The sequence below is a fragment of the Acanthochromis polyacanthus genome, chromosome 11 (genome assembly GCF_021347895.1).
Source record: "Acanthochromis polyacanthus isolate Apoly-LR-REF ecotype Palm Island chromosome 11, KAUST_Apoly_ChrSc, whole genome shotgun sequence".
NCBI lineage: Eukaryota > Metazoa > Chordata > Actinopteri > Pomacentridae > Acanthochromis > Acanthochromis polyacanthus.
Window position 1 is genome coordinate 8,801,102 of NC_067123.1, and position 23,056 is coordinate 8,824,157.

At 40.5% G+C, this 23,056-nt stretch overlaps 1 protein-coding gene and 2 long non-coding RNA genes across 3 annotated transcripts in view; all 3 read right to left on the reverse strand.

The window, feature by feature from the left end:
• LOC127536272 (uncharacterized) overlaps positions 1-23,056 on the reverse strand; it is a 578,171-nt gene that overhangs the window by 112,168 nt on the left and 442,947 nt on the right. The gene's annotated exons all lie outside the window — the stretch shown is intronic.
• The window catches only part of pvrl2l (PVR cell adhesion molecule related 2 like), a 300,493-nt gene that overhangs the window by 103,361 nt on the left and 174,076 nt on the right, over positions 1-23,056 (reverse strand).
• LOC127536274 (uncharacterized) lies at positions 14,861-15,546 on the reverse strand. Its single transcript, XR_007945273.1, has 2 exons — positions 15,449-15,546; positions 14,861-14,943 (listed from the first exon to the last, which is right to left on the reverse strand). It is a non-coding gene; the product is annotated as an uncharacterized LOC127536274 (long non-coding RNA).

Genomic DNA, 23,056 nt, shown 5'->3' on the forward strand with positions numbered 1-23,056 from the left:
GTTTTTTGGCTCGGGGTGCTCGCGTCGCTCCCCGACCACGGCCTCCATAGCCCGCCTGACGGCTTCGTTTAGATGCCCGACCTCTGGAGGAAGATGTTGGGGCGTCTGGGACATACTCTTCGTCAGAGGAGTCATGCAATTCTGAACTCTAGATAGAAATAAATAAACAATCTAACACATATACACGCGTAAATGCACTAAGTTTGATAAACAACGTCATCGAGAGGGATACACGAGTGTAATCACATATTGAAACTTTACTCGTTCGTCCTAGCAGATTCATGATATTTTGGTATTAGGACAAGTTAGACTCAATACAGCATTCTAACGTAATTCCTTTATTATTTACTAAATGTACTAAATGCAGAAGAGGGGAAAACAGCAAAACAGGCGAGATGCTGCAGCACTCCGGGCACTTCTCTCATGTACTGCGTGCGTGCACAAATAAAGGGGCGAAATCAGAGGGAGGGAGGGTGGGACCAACAGCGTTTTGGGAGACGCTGCGATTCAAACTCCGGACAGCAGCTTTAACATTTAAAAGCAATAAAAGGAAAATCTTCCAAAGGGGTGAATCATTTTTATAAGTGCTGTAAATACTGTTTTGTCATGCTTCACTTTGTCTTTCAAAAGAAATGGGCATTTTTGCTTTCAATAGCCCTGGCAAGAGTGTAATAAGTGCTACAGGATGTCGTCTACTCCCCTTCTTCACACACTTCACACTTGGGCAGGTTTTCATCCACCAGCGAGTGTTAACTGTGCCATCACTTCACTTAATCATATCTGTTTCCTCCAGCTTTTGTCACTCCGGTACAAATGCACAGCCAGGTGAGACATAGCATCTCTTCTCTAGAGACATCCGTCGAGAGTGTTAAGTGATCAAGCATAAATTGAGCTCCCGGCCACCGGTATAACTGAGGTGCTAACAAGGGATGGGAAAGATTTTGACAATTCATGCAGTGAAAATTTTTAATCACAGCTCCTTGGCATGGCGTAGCTGGTGGCATTGTTGTAATTTTATGCGAAGAGCTTCAGTAGGAGGACAAATACATTTGCAGATCAAGTGGGAGTAGGAGGAGAGGGATGGACGGGACAAATCCATCCATTTTCTTCTGCTTATCCAGGGTCGAATCATTGTGGCAGCAGGCTAAGCAGGTCATTCCCTCTCCTCAGCAACATTTGCCAGCTTCTTCTGGGAGGATTCTGGGGCGTTGTGAGGGCATGATGAGATATGTAATCCCTCCAGCCAGTTCTGGGTCTACCCTGGGGTCTCTTGACAGATGGAAGTACCCAGAAAACCTCCAAAGGAAGGTACCCAGGAGGCATCTTAATCAAATACTTGAACCACCTCAGCTGATTCTGCTGTGAGATCCCTCTGGATATCAGAGCCTCTAACCTGGAGGAAACCCATTTTGGCCACTTGAGGATTGAAACAAAGACCAATTCGCAAATCCAGAGTATGGCTTCCCGGCTCAGCTCCTTCTTCACCAGTACAATGGCCAGACTACTGTACCGGTCAGTCTGTCCATCTTATGCACTATTTTGTCATCACTTGTGAACAAGACCTGAGATACCTTAACTCCTATAGACTGACCTCCAAATCAAAGTCCTATATAATATAAAGAATATTTCCCCTTTGCGCCCTACAAGTTGTGTCCTTTTCCACAGTGTAAGCTGATATGTTCCAACCTCACAGTGTTTGGAATAGCATCCCCATCTTCCAGGCATAACATCCTGATTTTCCTAACTGGAATTGTGAATGGATGGGTGGTTCTATTCCTTTGGGAATCAAGACAAACAAAGACCCGACTGGCGCTACAGGCCGCCGAAAAAGGCACTGCAGTTGGTTATTGTTCACATCCATCCTACATTTCTGCCCTCTGATTGATTCACTCGTTTCACCCAGCTGTATCCTCCCCTGCCTCCTCATGATTCTCTTCCTCATTATTGTTCACGCCAATGGTTTCTGGAAAAAAAACTAAGAAGGTGAAAAACATCACCCCAAAAACCCAACGTAAGGCACCAGAGATGAATACTATAGTAGCTAAAGTTGAGTTGGGCAGTGTTTTTATCCCTGCTTGTTGGTTTGTGTATCTGTCATCAGGATGATGTGAAACTGGATGGAGAGTTGATACGTGGACGAAGGAAAAAGTTCTTAAAATTTCAGATCTAGTCCTGGCTTTACTGACTTTCGAGGTACTCTGACCTCTCCGATCGCTGTTCTAGTCCTCTTCGAGTCTATTTAAGACGCCCTTCAGCAGTCATTTGTATCGTTAATATTGACTGTGGTCGTTCTGTGTTTCTACAGGTTGTGGCATTTGCAAGAAAATCCTTTTAGCCATCCATCACATGTGAAATCAGGAGTGATAAATGGCTACAGCATGTGATATCAATCACTGGGCACTATTTCACTCACAGTACCATTGTTAAACCGGTCAACATCCATTAATATCTCACGCTCATGACATTCACAAACGGAGAAAAAAACATACACACATAATTCTTCAAAGGTGGCATGAATTAGAAGGGAGGAGGAGGAGGGTTGGTGTGGAGTGACTGTCTCATCTGCCACACACTGGGGAGCTGAATTACCGGTAATTGGCATTTGACAGCTCATAATCGTGGCATTTTGCTTTGGCTTTTCAGTAACAGGACACTGATCAACAATGTGTCGGAGGGAAAGGAAAGAGGAGATTAGTTGTCACAAGGACGGCTTTGGTTTCACACAAACAGTCACCGTTAGCTGGCAGCCGGCAGCCCCTGGCATCTGTACGTTTCCACCACAAAGATGTTAATACAGCTAGAATTAATTCCAGAAATGGGATCCAGTCAACGAAAGCAGAAAATAGCGGAATTATTCTTTTGAATTCTGCGCTACGAGGATTCAGCTCCAAATTCACCAACGTCCGTATTTTCTGAAATTAAATTTAAGTTAATTATCGTAGCAGTTAAATACAGCAGATGGCTCCTTAGTTGTCACCGCTCTGTTACATTAAGAGACTGCGAATGATGAATTTAAGTGGTAAAGGAATGTGCTTTTATTTAACAAATAAACGGTAATAAGATGCGATTAAACATCAAAACTGACAGTGATGTTTATCACGCACTGAGATATTCATATTTGGAATTTTAAAAAATAACTCCTTCTGTTAAAAAAAAAAACATCAAATGAAAGCAACCAAACTTGAATCTTTAAAGATATTTGACGGCTTTTTAGGTCTTCTCTTTTGAAAACTTCAGAGAAATGATTGTCTTTATATGAAATATTAAGCAGAGTAAGACTTTCTGAAAAATAACAAAGTCACTTAACTCATGAAAAGTAATATACTACCCATATATAAACACAAGGCTTCACATTTGCTGCAAAGAAAGTTTTCAGATTATCGTCTCGCTGCTCATCACTGACCTGGAATTACCTCTCATTGGCAGTAAACAGCTCCTGGTCTTCATCTGATTAGACGTAGTTCTTGCAGCACATTTCGTGAAAGTGCACAGGGTTGTTTATGAGAATTTAAATAGAAAATTGGAAATGGTTGCCACAGCGGGAAGCATCCTCAACAATCTCTGCAAATGTGTAACTGTGGCTTTGTTGATAAATGATCTGTGTGATTAGTTTCCTACTGTGACTTCAAACTGCCTTTTTCCAGACTACCTCCGCCTTGTCAAAGAAAAGATTGAGAAATTTAACAGTAAAATGATAAAAAAAAAAAAAAAAACACAACCAGGCACATCCAGGCAAGTGGTAATGTCTCTGAAATGTACTCATGAGCACAACAGTCACCTTTTCGACTGCCTCTGTCTCAATAAAACATTCACTTTTGGAGGTTTTTTGTGTTTTACTTCCTAAGCATCAAGGGATTACTCCAAAGTATAATCTAACTCAATGTGAGTTACTGAAGAAAAGGTAAAATTATGCGCGAGGAATGAAAGGTTTCCAAAAAACTGTATTGAAGTTGCCAATTAGGATTTTCCTATTTGAAATAATAATTTTTAATTGTCAGTAAGTAGAAGAATTTTCAATTATTTCTGGCATTAATTGTCAGATAGGTGTGTGGTGTGATAGACTGAGCCACAAAGGCAAATATTTTTTAAAAAGCGAACTTTTTTAACATTAATGGGCGGCTGACAGCTCAAATAATTGGCATGTTTACACTGTGGGTGGCTTTTCAGTGTTACCATGTTGTCAGCTGACAACCTATTAACTGCAGTTATGGTGATTTTTTTTTAAAGCCAGAATTGAAGGGCTGCATAATCCTCTGTGGGCTGAGAAAATGATATGGCCTGTGGGCTTATGAAACCCTTTCAAAAATCTGCTGCACTAGTCACAAAACGCACTGTGGACTATCTCACAAGGAGTCTGCTGGTATTCATTGCTGAAAAGTTGGTATTTTTACAGATGCAAGGTGTTTTAACTTGCCTCCACAATTACAGCATTAATACGATTTTCAGTTGCAGCGTATGTGTGTGTGTGTGTGTGTGCTTGAATATGTGTGTCTTACAATGAGCTCTGACTCACCAGCTATTGGTATTCGACACTAAATGATTGCTGTATGTTGTCATCTTTAATCAGGTTTTCATTGCTTTTGATGATGAATGTAGCAGAGCTTTTTTTTTTTTCACATAAAAGCCATTGTTACCATAATAAATAGGTGGTAGATATGCAATTTAGTTGTGCAAATTATAGAGCACCTCAGATTAGATCGCTTCCACGTATGTCATGCATGCAAATCTGCAAAAAAAATAACTAAAAAAAAGGTCTTACAAACACTGAAACGGAGAGATGGTGGGTTACATCAGCTCCCAATGCAGAAGTTGGATGTTCACATGCACGTAATTATTAAAGAGGTAATGACAGTTTAAACTGCTGTTATGTCTCTCTGTCACGTCACACAAGTAGCTCATTCATTGTTTGAATTTCCATAAGAAAAGAAACAATTGTCTTGTTTCTTCAGTACTGGGCCCTTTTTACTTTCAAAATATGAATTATGAGCTCATACAACCACTGAATCTATTGTGGAAAACATAATTAGATCCATATATATTCCATTAGGCTCTAAATTCTCACCTGGTGCTTCAGTTTTGTGTTTACTTTCACATAAATAAAGACATTTCCACCATAAATTAATGCAAAAAAGGCCCAAGTTGCTGCATAAGGAACCCAAATTTCCTGGGGCCATTCACTCACTGAAACACAACACTCAAATGAACCTGTAAATCTGCATTTAGGAAACTCTTACTTATATATAATAACACTTGCACGAGCAAACCTTACAGAATAAGCCAACAGGATACAGCAATACTAAAAAAGCTCTTCCATGAGAGCTGTTATTTTGTAGTTTATCAAAAGCACTCTAGTTTTCAAAAGTTTTCTGCTTTAATAATAGATTACATAGCTTGCCAGTGTCTTCTGCTCTACCCAGCATACACAGATTTACAGTAAAGTCCTTTGAAGCTCAGTCTGTAAACATCAAACCTGAAATTCACAAGCAATAAAACCACCTCTCCGCTCCAGCCGCTTTGTATTTCAGCACTGTGCCTTATACAGTAGCACAGCAATAATCCAGAGATATTTCATGACACGCCTAACAAGACAGATGACAGTTCCATCACACCTCCTCACTGTTTTAGTCTTAAGGCTGACTATACTGGAAAGCTGCGAGCTTCTGCCGGAATATTTGTTGGTTTAAGGACTCCAGAGGTAACTGAAAACCCAGAACAACCTTCAAAGCTGGAACATGTTCTGCAGTGAAAGAAAAGAGCTGTTCTGGGTGTTACATGGTCTCCAGATAACTCAGTACTCTTGTCTTGTGAGAAAGAAGCTGGACATGTCTGGGAAAGGTGAACAACAGATTCTCAGTCACCCAGGTCATGACAATCCTCAGTGAAATTTAAGTGGATTTCTCTTTTAGGTTCCTGAAGACATTTCATCCCTCACCTAAAAGGCTACTTTAGTTCTGAAGTTAAGAAACTCTTTTAGACGAAACATTCTTAACCTAAAAGAAAAATCCATTTGATTTTTACTGAAGCTTCTAGCAATAACATACTGTCTTTCTTCAGCAAGTGCAGCCCTTAAACAAAGCACTCCACCCTCATTATGGCTGGTGTTAAATGCATGAGACTGTACAAATGCGGATGCAGGATGGTGCTAAAACCAAACACTGGAGCTCAGCAAGTCTTTCCTGGGTAAACCAATGCCAAAGATAGAAGTTCAGCTTTGTGTTTACGTTTATTTTTCAGGTGTTCTTCCAGCACATTGTACCAAGAAACAAGCTGAAATGTACAGACCAAAGCTTCTTCACTGCAGGTTACATTTACTCCTTAACACAGAAATCCAGCTGACTTTGTTGTCATGTCTCAAAAGAAAGAGACCTCTAGACAATCTAACAGTGTCTGGGGAAAGTGAAGAAGAGATGTTTGTGCTGATTCTAAACCATCCAGTTTATGTTAATACTAGAAGCTTCAGTAAAATGGAGCTGGACTTGGTCACCTGAGAGGCTGCTTCAGTTCAAACATTAAGAAGCCTCTTGGATGAGAGCTAAAACATCTTCAAGAACCTTAAAGAGAAATCTAGTTATTTCTCACTGAAGCTCCTAACAATAACACGTTACTTCTTCAACAAGTGCAGTCCTTGATGAAAGCATTCAACCAGTGTTGTGGCTGACTGTAAATGTATGGGACTCTATTTATGCGGATGCAGGTTGGTGCTAAAACCAAATACTCAAGCTCTGAAAGTCTTCCCTGGATAAACCAATGTCAAAGACAGAATTTTAACTCCATGTGTTGGCACAGGTTTTTTTTTCCCCAACATATTATACCAAGAGTGAAGCCAAATTGTATAATCTACAGACAAAAGCCTCTTCACTGCAGGCTACAGTTACATATTAACAGAGAAATCCAGCTGACTTTGTAGAGAGGCCTCTGGACAGCCTAGAAGTTCTGGGGAAAGTGAACAAGACAAGTTGGTGTCAATTCTTCACCATCAAATTCATGCTAATCCTAGAAGCTTCAGTTAAAAAAAAGGAGGTGGACTTGTAGGTTCTTGAAGATGTTTCATCACCAAAGAGGCTATTTCAGTTTGAACATTAAGAAACCTCTTGGATAAGAGATGAAACGTCTTCAAGAACTGAAAAGAGAAATCCAGCTGATTTTTACTGAATGTCGCGGCAACAAGATACATTATTTCTTCAACAAGTGCAGCAATTGGACAAAACATTCAACCCTTATTATGGATGGTGTTGAATGTATGGGACTCTATAAATGTGGATGCAGGTTGGTGCTAAAACCGAACACTCAAGTTCAGCGAGTCTTAACTGGATAAACTGATGTCAAAGACAGAAGACCAACTCTGTGTGTTTGTATTAGTTTGCTTCAGCATATTGCACTAAGAGACAAGCTGAAGTGTGCAATCTACAGAACAAAACCTCTTCATTGCAGATCACATTTACACATTAAGACAGAAATCCAGCTCACTTTGTACTCCTGTCTTGTGAGAAAGAAGCTGGACATGTCTGGGGAAAATGAACAGGAGAAGTTTACGAAGATTCGCAGTCATCCAGGTCATGGCAATCCTAGAAGCATCAGTAAAAATGAACTGAACGTCTTTTTTATGTTTTTGAAGAGGTTTCATCCCTCACCTAAGAGGCTGCTTTAGTTTTGAAGTTAAGAAACTCTTTAGATGGGAGATAAAACGTCTTCAAGAACCTAAAAGAGAAATCAAGTTATTTTTACTGAAGCTTCTGGCAACAAGAGATGTTGTTTCTCAAGCAACCCCCATTATGGATGGTGTTGAAAGTATGGGACTGTATAAATGTAGATGCAGGATAAAAAAAACTGAACACTCGAGCTCAGAAAGAAGTTCAACTCTGTGTGTTTGTGTAAGTTTATTTTTCAGGTGTTCTTTCAGCATATTGTACCAAGAGACGAGCCGAACTGTATAATCTACAGACCAAAGCCTCTTCACTGCAGGTTACGTTTACACATTAAATAACAAGAGCACCAACAGTGGTGGTCGATTCAATATTTCAGGTCACCGTTTTCAAAGCCCACCTTTGCTGCTCGTGATCTGAGCATGCACAAACATAAACACAGCCATGCACTTTGAAAGGCAGTGAATGAAAACAGTATATTCAAGAGAAAATAGGCACAGCAATTGACCAGAGAATACACTTGAAGGGAATTGACTGTACTCCTTTTCAGGGAGGACAAAAGGTTGAAGTCGGGAGAAAGCAGAGTGTGATGCAGTCCATATGGATACATCTCTGTCATATCTTGACAAAACAAAAGAGTCGACAGCAGCCGTGTCAACGGCTTTTGTTCTGAGCCTCTTTTCAAGTGCGGCCGTTTCTTTTCATGCCCCTGCCTTGTTGATCAAGGCTCAGCGGCTCTCCTCACAGCTCCATTGACGAGTTTGCCTTCTTCGATCTGATGTGTTTCCTCTGCTCGAACCACTCGCATTCTGCTGCAAAGATCAAAGGCCAGCGAGGGATTCATCAAAAGGAATTATTCAAAAAAAGAAAGAGGAGAAGAGGATCAAGATATAAGAGATGTAGCTCTGAACAAATTAGATGGTTATCCAATATTGGTGGAAAGGACAAGCAAAGGCAGAGGGGCACAATGAGCGTAGAACTGGAAAAGGAGCATTCAGAAAAAGTTCTTATTTCATTTGTTCTTGTTGCTGAATCAAGCAGTATGCACACAGTCGATGAGAAATACATATAGCTATATAATGCATGATATTCAGACCCTTCCAGAAACCTTTGAAACAACTGAAATATTTGCCTTTAAACTGCCCACAGACCATCAAATGTTCTGTCCTTGGCTTCTTTGCACAGCTCTAGAAATGACTGGAAATGGCAGATTGATGTGATTTGACAGCAACAAGAGGAACTGACCTCCTAAGTTTGAAGCAGACTGACATTGGAAACCAGAAGTCAAACTAAAGGCCTGATTCAGAAGCACTGCAGATGATTATCCCAACAAATGACATCCAGTCAATCCTGCTGTGTCCTCAAACAACTTGTCTTTTTTTCCCTACTTGTCGGGGAAACCAGAAACTCCGGAAGGCGTGCCAAGACAATCCTCCAGTGAAAGACATCTTGCTTGACTGCATGCCATCAGTCACACATGTGTTCTTTAATATCACTCGTACTATAGACTGCAGCACAGTGGGAACATGACCTTTAACTTGCCATTATAATCTGCAAAGTCATTAAATGATGCATCACCCATTTCTAAATATACTTCTGGAATCTTTAGCCATCATTAGCTTAAAAAAAAAAAGCAACTATTTTCAGCGTTTTCAGTGTCTGCAATTTCCCATTGTCCAAGATGATATCCTGTGTGTACCAGTTTTGGATGTTGTCAGCCCATTAAATGGCTGTTATCACTGCAGATCATTCACATTCATTTAGGCCAGTAGGGCTGTTCCCCACCTCTTAGTGGAGGAGTTTAATGGAGATCCATTATCACCTCATCTAATGCCGGTAGAGCAGTGAGTTTTCAATTATAAAGATGAGCAAGAGCCTGTATTTGGAGGTGTAAGTCAGCAAACTTTCACCCTGTAGACTTGAGTTTGAGTCCTGTGTCAAGCAAAAGGATTAGCCAAATTCTGTATTGTTCAGATGTTTACTTTCAAGCACCATTTGTCATACAGAGTAAACTTCCATTTTCAATTTCTGGTTGGTTAAGTTTAGGCACCAAAACTACTTGGTTAGGTTTAGAAGGTTGAGGTGCAAAAGCTGTCAGCGTGGTGTTCGGCGAACAACCTCACACTTACCACTAAAACAAAGAACTCATTCTGGACCTCTGCAAACGCAGCACAGACCCAGCCCCTGTGACCGTCAGTGGGGTCCAGTCCTTCAAATTTCTGGGCGTCCACATCACCAACAACCTCTCCTGGACAGCTAACACACTAGCCTAGCCGCGCTAGACAACCCACGGCAACGAATTTAATTCTCTGCCAGGGTGGGTCTAGTTACCCTTCATAAGGCTCGAGGCTGGATTCTCCTAAAACTGGCTGGACCAATCACCATGAAGTGTAGAGTCAGAAGGCGGGCGTAACGAAGTGACGACAGAGGCGTGACGATTCTGACAGAAACAACTGGCGCACAATAAACAGTTATCTTTTGACTCGGCTTTGGCCACAGCCCTTAAAGATTTGAAGCTAAAATTACACTTAAGTGTTTCATTGAGAAGAAAGACGTATTTGGACTTATGCCAACGGGATATGGCAAATCCTTAATATACCAGTTGGCTCCGCGGCTCCGCTGGTTGGGAAGCTAATGGGACTTAGCCACAATCTGCCGGTGCTCTCGGAACCACGTCAGCCTATTCGTTGCGTTGATTGGTTGCATATCTACCCAATTGCTGCAGAGGGATTTGATAGACAACCTTTTAGCCCGCCTCCCTCCCTGTCGAGCTTCCCTAGACCCTTGTGCCGTCAGAAACATGGGATCTAGCATGGCTAGGCTACTAACACACAGCAGTGGTGAAGAAGGTCCAGAAGTGACTTCACTTCCTGAAAGTGCTCCGGAGAAACAACCTGAAGGAGCAGCTGCTTGTGTCCTTCTACAAAGCCACCATGGAGAGCATCCTGACGTACTGCATCACAGTGTGGAACGCTGGGTGCTCAGCAGCAGACAGGAGAGCTCTGCAGAGAGTAATAAACACCACCCAGAATCACTGGCTGCTCTCTGCTCTCTCTTGATGACATTGCCAGTTCTCGCTACCTCAGCAGGGCCACAAACATTGTCAGGGACTTATTTCACCATGGCCACCACCTGTTCAACCTGTTGCCCTCTGGCCAGAGCTACAGGTCTCACAAAACCCAGACAAACAGACTCAGAGACAGCTTTTTCTGGAGAGCCATCAGGGCTGTGAACACAATCAATCATCACAGACTGAGTTATAACTATGCAAATAAATAGATTTGTGCAATAAATAACTTATTCGTGCAATAACTGGGTACCCACGGTAAATATTTTCCACTACACTTCCACTAAATTGCTTATATTTTTTCTTATTATTATATTTTTGCTGATATATTCTCGCTTCTGTTTTACTTTTTAAAGTGTTGTCGTATGCACTGTTATGCAATGACAATAAAGGCTTTGATTTGATTTGAAAAGATTCATGGTTTGAGTTTAAATACATCCTGTCTCGACAGTTACCACATGTCGGTATGTTTCCATTCTGCCGACTTCGCTGCAGACATGCAAGAGGTTGCCTTTATTACTGATGTAACTTTGTGCTGTGATCGGACTGGATAATAACACTAACAACACACCTACTGAGCCTTCTAGAAGGTGGAGGAGGTCCCTATTGGACATACAGTGCGAATTAAAAGTATTTACCCTTTTGAAAGTTTTCCCTTTGTGTTTTTTATTTTTATTTTTATTGTAGCTAGCAAGGAAGCATCACCACATCATGATACTGCCACCACCATGCTTCTCGTCATGATGCTGCCACCACCATGCTTCATGTCATGATGCTGCCACCACCATGCTTCACATCATGATGCTGCCACCACCATGCTTCACATCATGATGCTACCACCACCATGCTTCACATCATGATGCTGCCACCACCATGCTTCACAGTATGATGTCGCCACCACCATGCTTCACAGTATGATGCCGCCACCACCATGCTTCACATCATGATGCCGCCACCACCATGCTTCACATCATGATGCCGCCACCACCATGCTTCACATCATGATGCTGCCACCACCATGCTTCACATCATGATGCTGCCACCACCATGCTTCACAGTATGATGCCGCCACCACCGTGCTTCACATCATGATGCTGCCACCACAATGCTTCACAGTATGATGCTGCCACCAACATGCTTCATAGTATGATGCTGCCATCACTATGGTTTACAGTGAGGGTGGTGTGTTTGTAATAGTGTGAAGTGTTTGCTCTCAGCTAAATATCGTGCCTAATTTTGTTTATTTGTAAATTCTTGTCAAAGGAGCCTAATTAAATTGACTGTGATATAATGTTGAAAAGCAATAAAAGGGGGAAAGTGCATACTTTTTATACTCTGTATGTATGGGAATGACCTGCGATGACAACAGGTGGACTTCATTGCTTGACAAAAACCCAAAGAATGATATAGATGATGATAGCAGGGATTTAAAAGGTTAAAAGGATATAAAACTCCTTACATGGAGACGACGATGGCACAGAGTGATCTGTCAGCTAAATAGATGAATTCAATAATCAGGATTACTTTTCCTGTCAGTCAAGTAAATGGATTAGTCTTCTAATTGGTTCAGTGTGATTATGGATATGGGCATGTGGCTCTGCTCATTTGTGGTTTTTCATTTTTTGCCAGGTTTCTCCCAGCACAGGTGTCCTCACACTTATCAACCAGCAATCACCAGGATCCATTTTCTGAGCCCCCTTTTTTTGTTTCGCCCTCTCTTTGACCGCTCGCCAGGCTCCGGCTGTGAGGATGCTGTCCAGGTACGCGCAGTGCCAGTCTCTCTGCTATTATGTCCACCTACACTATAATCAGGTGTGCTTAGCATCCCCGTTAGCAGCCCATTTGCAATTGCTTATACATGCAAGTGCCTCCACTTCTGTTGCACGACCCGCTTTTTAACTCTTGTCTGGCACACTAAAAGGTTTCATTGCACAAAGGCCTCATTGATGTGCACGGCTTGTTTTGTGCGTGACACCTGCAAGTCTCGCATTCACGAGCTGCCATTACGATGTCAGAGAGTTTAATGTTCCCCTGCTTATCTCAACTCTGCATATTTCACAGGACGTAATTAAAATCCTTCTTCATATCTTAACAGTCCATGTGTCAGTCTGGCCTGAGCATAATCCACCAACTAGCATGTATTTCAATGGAAATTCAGAACCAAAACAGGTGGCTTTTAAAATTGATTTATCTCAGGCTTTCCAGCTTGAAAACATCCCAAAATAATCCATGCGACTGCCCACTGAATCCATAAATATGCAGCAGAGGAAACTTTAATTATCAATTACAGGAGGTAGCCAAGAAGCTGGAAACATTTTACAAGCAAAACAAATTTATCACAAACTCTAAAGCACGTTTTATCAGGTTTCACAGATTAGATTTGCTTTTTTAATTTAATTTTTCTCAAAAAAAAAAAAAAGAAAAAAAAAACTTCACTCGTGACTCATCAGTCCTGGGCTGGCTGAGGCCGTGAATCAGCGAGATAGACGGCTGGATTTCAACAATGGGGGTGGATTTGGCTCATTTCATTTCAAAGCGACGCGGGTCCATTTTAACAAGCACTCTTCAGTAAAACACTAAGAAGAGAGTAATGTGGCCAGCCAAGCACTGAGCCCTAATTACTGATATTTTCTGCCAGAACGAGAAGTGAGTGGCAAATAACCGGATTACAAAGCTGAACACAAATTAATAAGGAGAAGATCAGGAGACGAATACCAACGTTCACAGTTCTGCTCCTGACAGAGACACAGATCTGCTGCGAGGGAGGAAGGACGGCCCCGAGATGTGCAGAAAACAAGCAGAAAATAAAATTAGTGACTAAAATGAGGCTTGGGAATCCCTAACAATGGAAAATAATAATGAATATTTACATGTTATCATTAATATGTGTGTTCATAATTGACCCCAAAATAAGGAAAACAACACTGTGGTGCCTGAAAAGTGAACCACAGGATCATTTATCAGCAAAACACTGAGGGAGAGATTTCACTGAGATAGAGAAACTAGTGGAGCAGAGGTTAGGCCAGATGTGGCATCATGTCTCAGACTCTACATTAGAAAAAATAAAATATGAAAATCAGGCAACAAGGATGCCAAAAAAAAAATGTGTTAAAAACAACAGAATATTACAGTGTTCAAAAACTGAAGAAAAAAAAAGGTGAATATCTATAAAATAATTGGATTTTTAAGGTGATTTTAAAGCCGTAAAGCAGTGTATTTTTTACAATCACACACTGTTTAAGAGCAAGTTACTATTTCTAAAAAATACTGATTCTTGATGTGAACTTTATTCTAAACTTTTGGCATGTTTTTTGTTAGTTTCTATTTTTTTTGCAGTCGACATACACATAAAAAAATCTGTTCCTTTTTTGATTTTACTAGATATTGTGTGTAATATTAGCCTAGCCGCGCTAGACAACCCACGGCAACGAATTTAATTCTCTGCCAGGGTGGGTCTAGTTACCCTCGGTAAGCCTCGAGGTTGGATGCTCCTAAAACTGGCCGACGAATCACCATGAAGTGTAGAGTCAGAAGGCGGGCGTAACTAAGTGATGACAGAGGCGCGACGATTCTGACAGAAACAACCGGAAACAACTAGCCCAGAGCTCTTGAGATAGTAAGAGTTGCGACACTCATGCTCTCGCAGCGGGGCGGTCACGTGGTTCATGTAAGCCTGAATAGTTCCAAACAGGCAGCGCTGTCATTTCCTTCTATGGGACTGAGAGCGGCGATTTCACGGTAAAAAAGGAATAAAATCACACCTCCAAGTACTTGTTTGATTATTAATTCATTGGAGTATGTATGTAAATGTCAGTTTTACATTTTGAGCCATAAGGTGACATATTAAAGACACTTCTGGGGTTTTGGAGGTAATGTTTCACATTCGTGTTAGCATGGAAAATCGACTTTTACACAGAAATGTAAGATGATTGAAGATGTTAATTTTTGCCCAGTTGGATTATTGTATTTCCAGACAATGTCTATATTTCTCTGATTCACTTACCCGTAGTCTGGGTTATTGAAAAGCAGAGTAACAACAGTCCATTCAGCACATAGTGTCCAGCCACTTCTGATGAGGCAGGAGTTGACTCACTATAACCATTTTAAGACATACACAAAATATATATTCAAGAATAACAACTCATTATGCTTTGATGAATGAAATAGTATGTTTTATTGACAATGGGAGAAACAATGAGGGTCTTCGTGTCTTCAGTGAGGGCTCTCGGGATACTGGCGGATAGATAGATACGATAGATATCAATAAATATATTTGTGAAATACTTACAAGTATAAGTTTATGCATTATAAAGGGTCTCATATAAAGGACGTAGTCTTGACAATTAAAAAGAGGTAGCGATGTAGCTAGGTAGCTTTCAAAGAAGAGCTAACAAACACAAGGCAATGCCTGAAAGTCGGTCATCTGCCAATATTCACAAATACAGATAAATGTATGCACCACAAAGGGCTTCTGATATAATATAAAGACGTTAAAATTAAAAAGAGGTAGCGACTCATCAACAATTAATCCGTCAATATATCCCTGGAGATAACTTCACAGCTAACAGCAGAGTCGAGCTAAAAAAAGTAGCAGAAATTCGGTCGTCTACCAAGATAAAAAATATATATAATTACGCTGCACAAATACAAATAAAGCTCAGCATGTGCATCATAAAGAGCCTCTGATAAAATATAGGCAGTTGACAATTCAAAAGAGGCAGGCATTTCATCAACTTACCTCCACATATACTCAACAACCTGCAGTGCAAATGAACGGTGGCTATCACTGTCGAAGTGGTGCTTGGAACTAAACAAGCCTCCATAACCCGGAAGTAGACTGGAAGAAAGCGTACAACGGCACCCTATGGGAGTGTCGCAACTCTTACTATCTCTAGGGCTCTGAACTAGCCTAGCCACGCTAGACAACCCACGGCAACTAATTTAATTCTCTGCCAGGGTCAACAACAAAAACGACAACAGTCGTTGAGCTCCATTAGCACAGACTCTGAATAATCTTTCTGTTAACATGTCTGTAATATACTTGAGCTTCACCCATTGACTGTATAAATAAGGCTTCACCGAACTCACGCATCTTCTGATTTCCGGCGCTCTAGGAACTACGTCGGCCTATTTGTTGTGCTGATTGGTTGTATACCTACCCAGTTGCTGCAGAGTGATTTGAAAGACAACCTTTTAGCCCGCCTCCCTCCCTGTCGAGAGTTCCTAGACCCTTGCATATTCAGATCTGGGTCTAGCGCGGCTAGGCTAGTGTAATACAACAAGCCAGGCTAATTCCTTAATCCATTCATCCATCCATCCATACATTCATCCATTAATCCTTCCATCCATCCATCCTACCTTCCTTCTTTCGTTCCTTCCATTTATCCTTCCATCTATACATGTATCCATATATTCATTCATTTATCCTTCCTTCCTTTCTTCCTTCCATATATTCATCCATTTATCCTTTGATCCATCATTTAAACATCCATCCATCCATCCATCAAAGATGAAAAGTTTTATGTCAAAGCACCTAAACTCCAGGTCACATAATGGACTGTTTGCTGTCTTTCTACACAGTCTATGACCTTTATTCTGTTTTCATACAAGCTTGTCCAGTAATACATCTACTGATAGAAGTTAAAAGGATTTCTAGCCCAAATCCACCATCCTATGAACGCACATTGAAAGATCAGCTCTCTCACAGGCAGGAATGGTGTCGAGCTGGGAACCAGACTAATCACTAATAAAGCAGCTGATCATGGTGAATGCGTCCCATTCATCCCTACAGGTCCGTCTCCTCACATGAATCCTCATTACCCACTCAGTCAGTTGTCCTAACACTCAAACACAAGGCTTTCAATTCACACGCTACAGGCAAGAGCCTCCCTATCTCTGAAGCTGTGCCCAGGTACTGAAGCAATTATCTGACAGGTATTATCAACTAATGGATTCATTATTCATATAATAATTCTCTGAGTCCCAAATAGAGCATTAAGCCTCTCCGACACAAAACGCTATTGGAGATTTGTAAAGTTCAGCCGCCACAATTCAGAATTTAATGGCTAGTTTTTATTATTTTTTCGCTGTGATTTTTTTTTCCTTTCTGTGACATTGCTAATAACAAAACATCCAGCTTTGGAACAGACTCTGTCTCGGCAATATTTCTCTCTTGAAATGTCCAGATAAGGATGGGAGGGTTTTTTTTCTTGAAAACACTGTTGAATAAATAATGTTTCAGCTGCTTTTAATGAATACCATTACCCATAAGTGATGGGAATTTCTGTGAATTAATCCGCTGAGGAGGATTATGTTCATTATGATTTATGGCCTTATGAAGACTGCGTCCTTTTCAGGCGAAATAGCACAATACGGCCCAACATAAAGAAAAGCCCAGGAACAAGCCGAGAAGGCTGGAGCTACCAGCAGTTACAGCTGGAAAGAGACGAGCAAAATGAAGCAAAACAAGGTCTTCAAAAACCAAAAAGGGGGGAAAGAAAAATGTATTTTTTATGAATATGGATGAAACCAAGTCATGATGATTTCAGTACATTTTAATGGGAGCTGTAATTGTTCTGCAGCTGGAACCCCGACAGAAACCACTGTGGAGTCTAAGGATCATATTTCAGCAAAACACTGAGGGAGAGATTGCAAATAGATAAAGAAGCCAGTGGAGCAGAGGTTAGGCCAGATGTGACATAATATCCTGAAGTGGGGGGGGGGAGCAGAAAAAATGAAATATTGTGGCAGCAATGGTGACACAGGAAATCTAGTAAAAAATGGTGGAATACTCTAACATTCGAAAACTGCCATAACAAAAATAATGCCCAAAATAATGACTTTTAAGTGTATTTTAATGTAGTAAAACGGTGTAATTTTGTAGCCACACACTGTAAAAGAACTATTATTGTAAACTATTACTATGAGTAAAAACACAGATTTTTAATAATCATATTACTTACAGCTTTGTGTTTTTTGTTTTTTATGTAATTTTACTACATGTTATCTGAAAAATTGCATTTAAAATATCATTTTCCATTTACAAGTCTTTAATTTACAAATTTTCCTTTGAAATTATGTCTGTAAAAACAATTATATTATTTCATTGATTTAAATACATTTAAAAAAAGAAACATTTATATATTTTCCCCCTATGATTTCACTGGATATCAGCCATAAATTAATGAAATAAGGAAAATCTGCAAAACAACAGTTTAAAAAAAATCACAGTTTTTCAGTCCTTTATGTATTTTTCCTCAAATGATGACAAACATCTGTAAAAAAAAAAAAAAGTTTAGTGGATTTTAAAGCAGTAAAACTGTGTAATTTTATTGCCACACATTGAACTATTATTATAGCAAACTATTACTATTAGCAAAAATACATTTGTAGCTTTGTTTTTTAAATATTATTTATCATTTTAAAATCTTTCATGTACAAATTCTCCTTTTAAACAATGTCTGTAAAACACTTATATATTTCTTTCTTTATTTAAATACATTAAAATATTTTTAAATATATTTTCTCCCTAAGATTTTACTGGATATTAGCACAATTTAACGAAATACAAAAAATCTGTAAAACAACAGTTTTAAAAAATATTTACCATTTTTCAATCCTTGATATGCTTTTTTCAAATAATGACAAATATCTGTAAAATAAAGTTAATATTTATTTTTTAATTTTTTTAATTTATTTTTCCTGATTTTGGCACAGTAAAAAATAGTTTCCTTTTTTTTGGCCAAATATAGTAAAAGAATATATGTAAAAAAAAACGTGGACATTATTTACAATTTTGATTTTTTTTTTTTTTTTACAATCAACATGTAAATTAATATACTTTTTCAGTAGACTAGATATCTGTAAATGTAATTTTTAAAAAAAAACAACAGGGAAAATCAGTAAAATAACAAAAAATAGTTGAAAACTGTTGAAAAAAGACACATTGTTTAGAGTGTATGATTTTAAGGACACAATTATCACCAGGCTCATATATTTTGTGTTTTTAATTTCGGACTGACAGACCATGGGCTTAGTAGAAACCTATTTGCAATTTATTCCCTTGAGTGTTCCCGCCTGTGTCATAACAATCAATAATAATCAACAGCCAAGGTCTTACAGTACAAAATGACTTATTTTCCATTTCAAAGTTATTGCTTTCGTCCTTAAAATCCCTCCTGAAAGTGAAGCAAAAACAAAGAATCTGCTGTTCCTATTGATGGCTTTTACCAAACCAGTTCTGGCTAATTAACTGTCTGAAGCTTCTTGCAATCTTCTGACCCTGATGTAAGGACATTTAGAGAAAAATCACAAGCGAGTGTAATATATTCATTACAAGACACAGCGAGTTAGACTGTGTGAATTCCTCAGCTTTTATCCTGAGTTTGTCACAAAAAAAGGAAAAAATGGGCATTTTTTTGCAAAGGGAACTTGTTGCTTCAATATTGCACAAGCTGATGGAGCCACAGCAGAGCCTCTTGGGAAACATTAGGTGACCTCGAATAACCCAAAGTACAGACAGAAAAATTTACAGAGAAGAGAATAAAGTGAGCTTCAGTGCAAAAGAGAACAAGGAGAACATAGTGTAAAAGTACAGTGGCATGCAGAACAGAGGCGAACGCTACAGAGGCGAAGGGAACGGGACGGAAAATACCTTTACACAAGAGCGAGACAACAAAACGGGGAGTACAGGAGCGAGACAGATGAGAGCGAAGCGGTGCAACGGAGCAACGCTGAGAGTATGGAAGGTGTTGGAAATGCAAATGCGTGGAGAGCGAGGCGGGAAGAGAGGAGTCGGCGCTCTTTGTGTTTGGAAAATGAAGAGAAATGAGACGAAATGGATGCGGGGCCTGGAGGGAGGGAGGGCAGAACACTGTGTACCAGGGGCATTATGGGCTGAAATTACACAGGACACAATCTCGATTCAATTCATAGCCAGGATTCCTATTTGTCTCCGGCTGCTACAAACGAATTCACAGCCCAGAGTCTGCTCTCACTCGGCCTCCTCTTCTGTCTGTCTTGGCGCAGTGCTGACAGCTCTGCTATTAACAGTGCGAGAACTGCTGTGACTGGGCGTCTGCAGGTGGTATAGATATCTATTTATCCCTATATATCTATCTGTCTATATATGTATGTATGTGTGCGTGTGTGTGACCTCTCCGAATCTATTATCACCGTAGATATCGAGCTTCGATCCAGGAAGCCGACCAATCAGGGCCGTCGTAGCAGGCCGGTGCACATGTATGTGGGTGTGTCTTTGATCTCTGGCTGTCCTTGCTATGCCCCTCACCCCCCCCATCACTGCCTCTCTCTCTGGTGTAAACACACACACACAGCGCAGCCAGTGTTGGCAGTAGGCAGTAACACACACACACACATGCAGTGAGAGCCCCCAGCTGTTTCCAGTCTCTCTCCTGTCCTACTGACAGACACTAAGCAGACTGATCTCCTCAACTCGAGCCGTCAGCCTCCTCCTCCTCCTCCTCCATCCTCCTCCGTCCTCTTCCCTCCTGCCCCTTGACTGACTCCCTCCCCTCCCCCCCGCCTCCCTCTTTTACTCCCTTTATCTCGCTTTCTTGTCATCCACTGCCCTGCTGCCTCCTGTTTCGTGTCACTCTCGCCTTCCCCTCCCTCCCTTCCTCTTTCTCTCTCCATCATACTGCACATGTCTCTCCTCTCCAGAACATCGCGCTGCCTCTCATTCGTTCAGTTACTCTCACATTGAAATTCAAGCATTTGCATGAGAGGCTGCCACGAACCTGTAATGTTTCTAAGTGCAGTCATCCTGGTGCAATAACTGTGGATGTTATGTGCAATATTTCACACACTTCCTGCTCTAATTGTGTTTTTAAACTTCACAATATAGTGAATGGGGGTGCAGATGCATGGAAGAGTGTAGAAACGGTGGCACAATGACAACAAAGCTCTCTGATTCTGGCACGGTATAGATCAGTGTGGTTGGTGAATTCCTAATCTGAACCCAGTCTGACTCACTGGATGTAGTTTTCGGATAATCTCAGTCTGTATTCTCCCCACCTTTCGCTCTGTGGAGTTTTCTTTGCCACGGGAAACAAGAACAACAAGCGCCAGGCTACAACTCAGAGCACTGAAGACGAAACTTGAAGTAAAAGTCAGGCAGCTCTGCTAGTTTTTTTTTTTATGGTGGATTGTCCATTTTAATGGCAGCACTCGTCTCCCAACATGCAAACATTCCACCAAATCCTCCCCAGCCGTTGCTATTTTGAAGAAAAATCGAAGCCGCATCTTTCGCTTAGCCTTGGCCACAACGACTGGTAGGCAGGCATTTTGCTGATCCTGAGGGAAATTCAAGAAACCAGCAGCATTTTAAACATACAGAAAACTGACAAAATAAGCAATATCTAAAGTGAACCAAAAGGTGGCTAAAGATGTGAAAACGAAACTTAATTCTAAGACTTGAGCACCGGACTCCTGAGTGAGCATCGCTGACTAACAACTCTTTCCTCACTTCTTGCTTCCTCCTACATCTTCACTGAAACCGGAAGTCTTTCCTATGACATCAGAAATGAAAAAATACATTAATTTCAAAACATAATCCCCATCAAAACGTAACTGAGAAAGCAGTTTTTTGCTGTAAAAGACCTTAATTTTGTAGAGACAGGTTTGAAATTAGCATGTTGAAGCTTTCTCTTCGTGTTCTGTGTCACCTTGCTAGCATTTGTTAATCAGCAAAAATAGCTTCAAATGAGGCTAATAGGAATGTTTAGGTTTTGCAGTTATTTGCAAATAAACTCAAGTACTGAAAAATTAAATTCCACCCTGGTGGTTGTCATAAAAATCATCAAACAGTCAACATTATTAAATACAGTCTTCACAGGACATCACAGTGCTACAGAGGTTAGCGTTATTACCTCACAGCAAGAAAGGTGGTAAGAATGAAACAGGTTTAGCTAATGGATGGAAGGACGATCTTCAGGAGTAATGTCTGTGCCACATTTCATAGCAATCCACCCCATTATTGTTGAGATATTTCATGTAATTATGCAAATGCTAACATCAGGGTGGCACGAGATGAAAAGTCAGTCATCAGGGTTCATCCTCTGGGAACCAAGAATGTCTGAACAAAAAGTTGAGCCTAATAAGAAAGTCTACGCTGTGAAAACTTTGTCCTGCTAGTGGCAGAACAGGAAAAGTCAGAGAATCGATCAAGTCATTTCGATTCATTGTCTGACGGCTATGAATGCAAAGTTACTTAGCATTCCAGCAGTTGGAGGGAAAACCTACACAGTCAATTCCATCCGTACAGCCACACTGCTTCTAGCAAAGTGACATTTTTCTTCAACAAATTTCAGAGCGTCTTCAGAGTAGTGGCTTCAAAAAAGACTCAGCTTAGGTTACCTGAAAACCCAAGACTGATTCAACTGAGACATTTTTATGTTAAGAGCCCTGAAAAATTGTTTTTAATTAACTGTCAGTAAAAGAAACTCTTTAATCATTCATGTACTGGATACTAACAACTATTAGAGGCAACAAAAACCAACATTTCCAGCACAAACAAGCTGTCTATAGGCTTAAAACTAAGATACAGACAGAAAAGAAAGCAGCAAGTCATCTGTCTCATGTTCCCGGTCAACTCTCCACATCTTGCTGTTATACTGCATTTATTTTTTGTCACTACACTCCCCCTTCACTTGCACAATGCACCGCACATTGTCTTTATTATCTGTCTGCTGGCCTCTTGACTCCCACAATATGTCGCCACATTCTGCTTCCAGTTTGACCGTCTTATCAGCCTCAGGGTAGACGAGCGAAACTGCTGTAGTGGGCGGTGAAGCTGCTGCCCCATTTATGCTTTCCTTGGAAATGGGCCTAGACATAGAAATGCTTTATTTCGCAACTCTTACAGTAAATGCACAGTCCAGAATCGCACTGGGAGGAATAAAAGGGCAGATTATTTTGTACTTCTACTTGGGACCAAACTTTGTTCATTCTTAGAGTCTGTTTACCCCTGAGACGTCTGCCTCCACAACAAAAACAGCGGTGGTAGGAATTTCATTTGTGCTGCTAAATGAAAAATGGTATGACAAGAAAATTCAATGCTTTATGACTTAAAGGTTCCATATTTTGACCCTTTTCAGAAAGTTAAACACAACCTCACATGTCCCCATGGTGCGTCGTTCAGTTGTTCAACTCAAAATACTATAAAGATGGTTCATTTCACCACAGCTGTTTGAATTTTGTTTTTTGGACTGTCGTGCTCTGGAAATCAGTGAGCTGCTGTTGTTGCCGCCCTCTTCAGGAAAAAAAACTGTCTCTGCATCCACTTTTTATATCTTAACAACCACAAAACACAAGAAAAATGACAAAT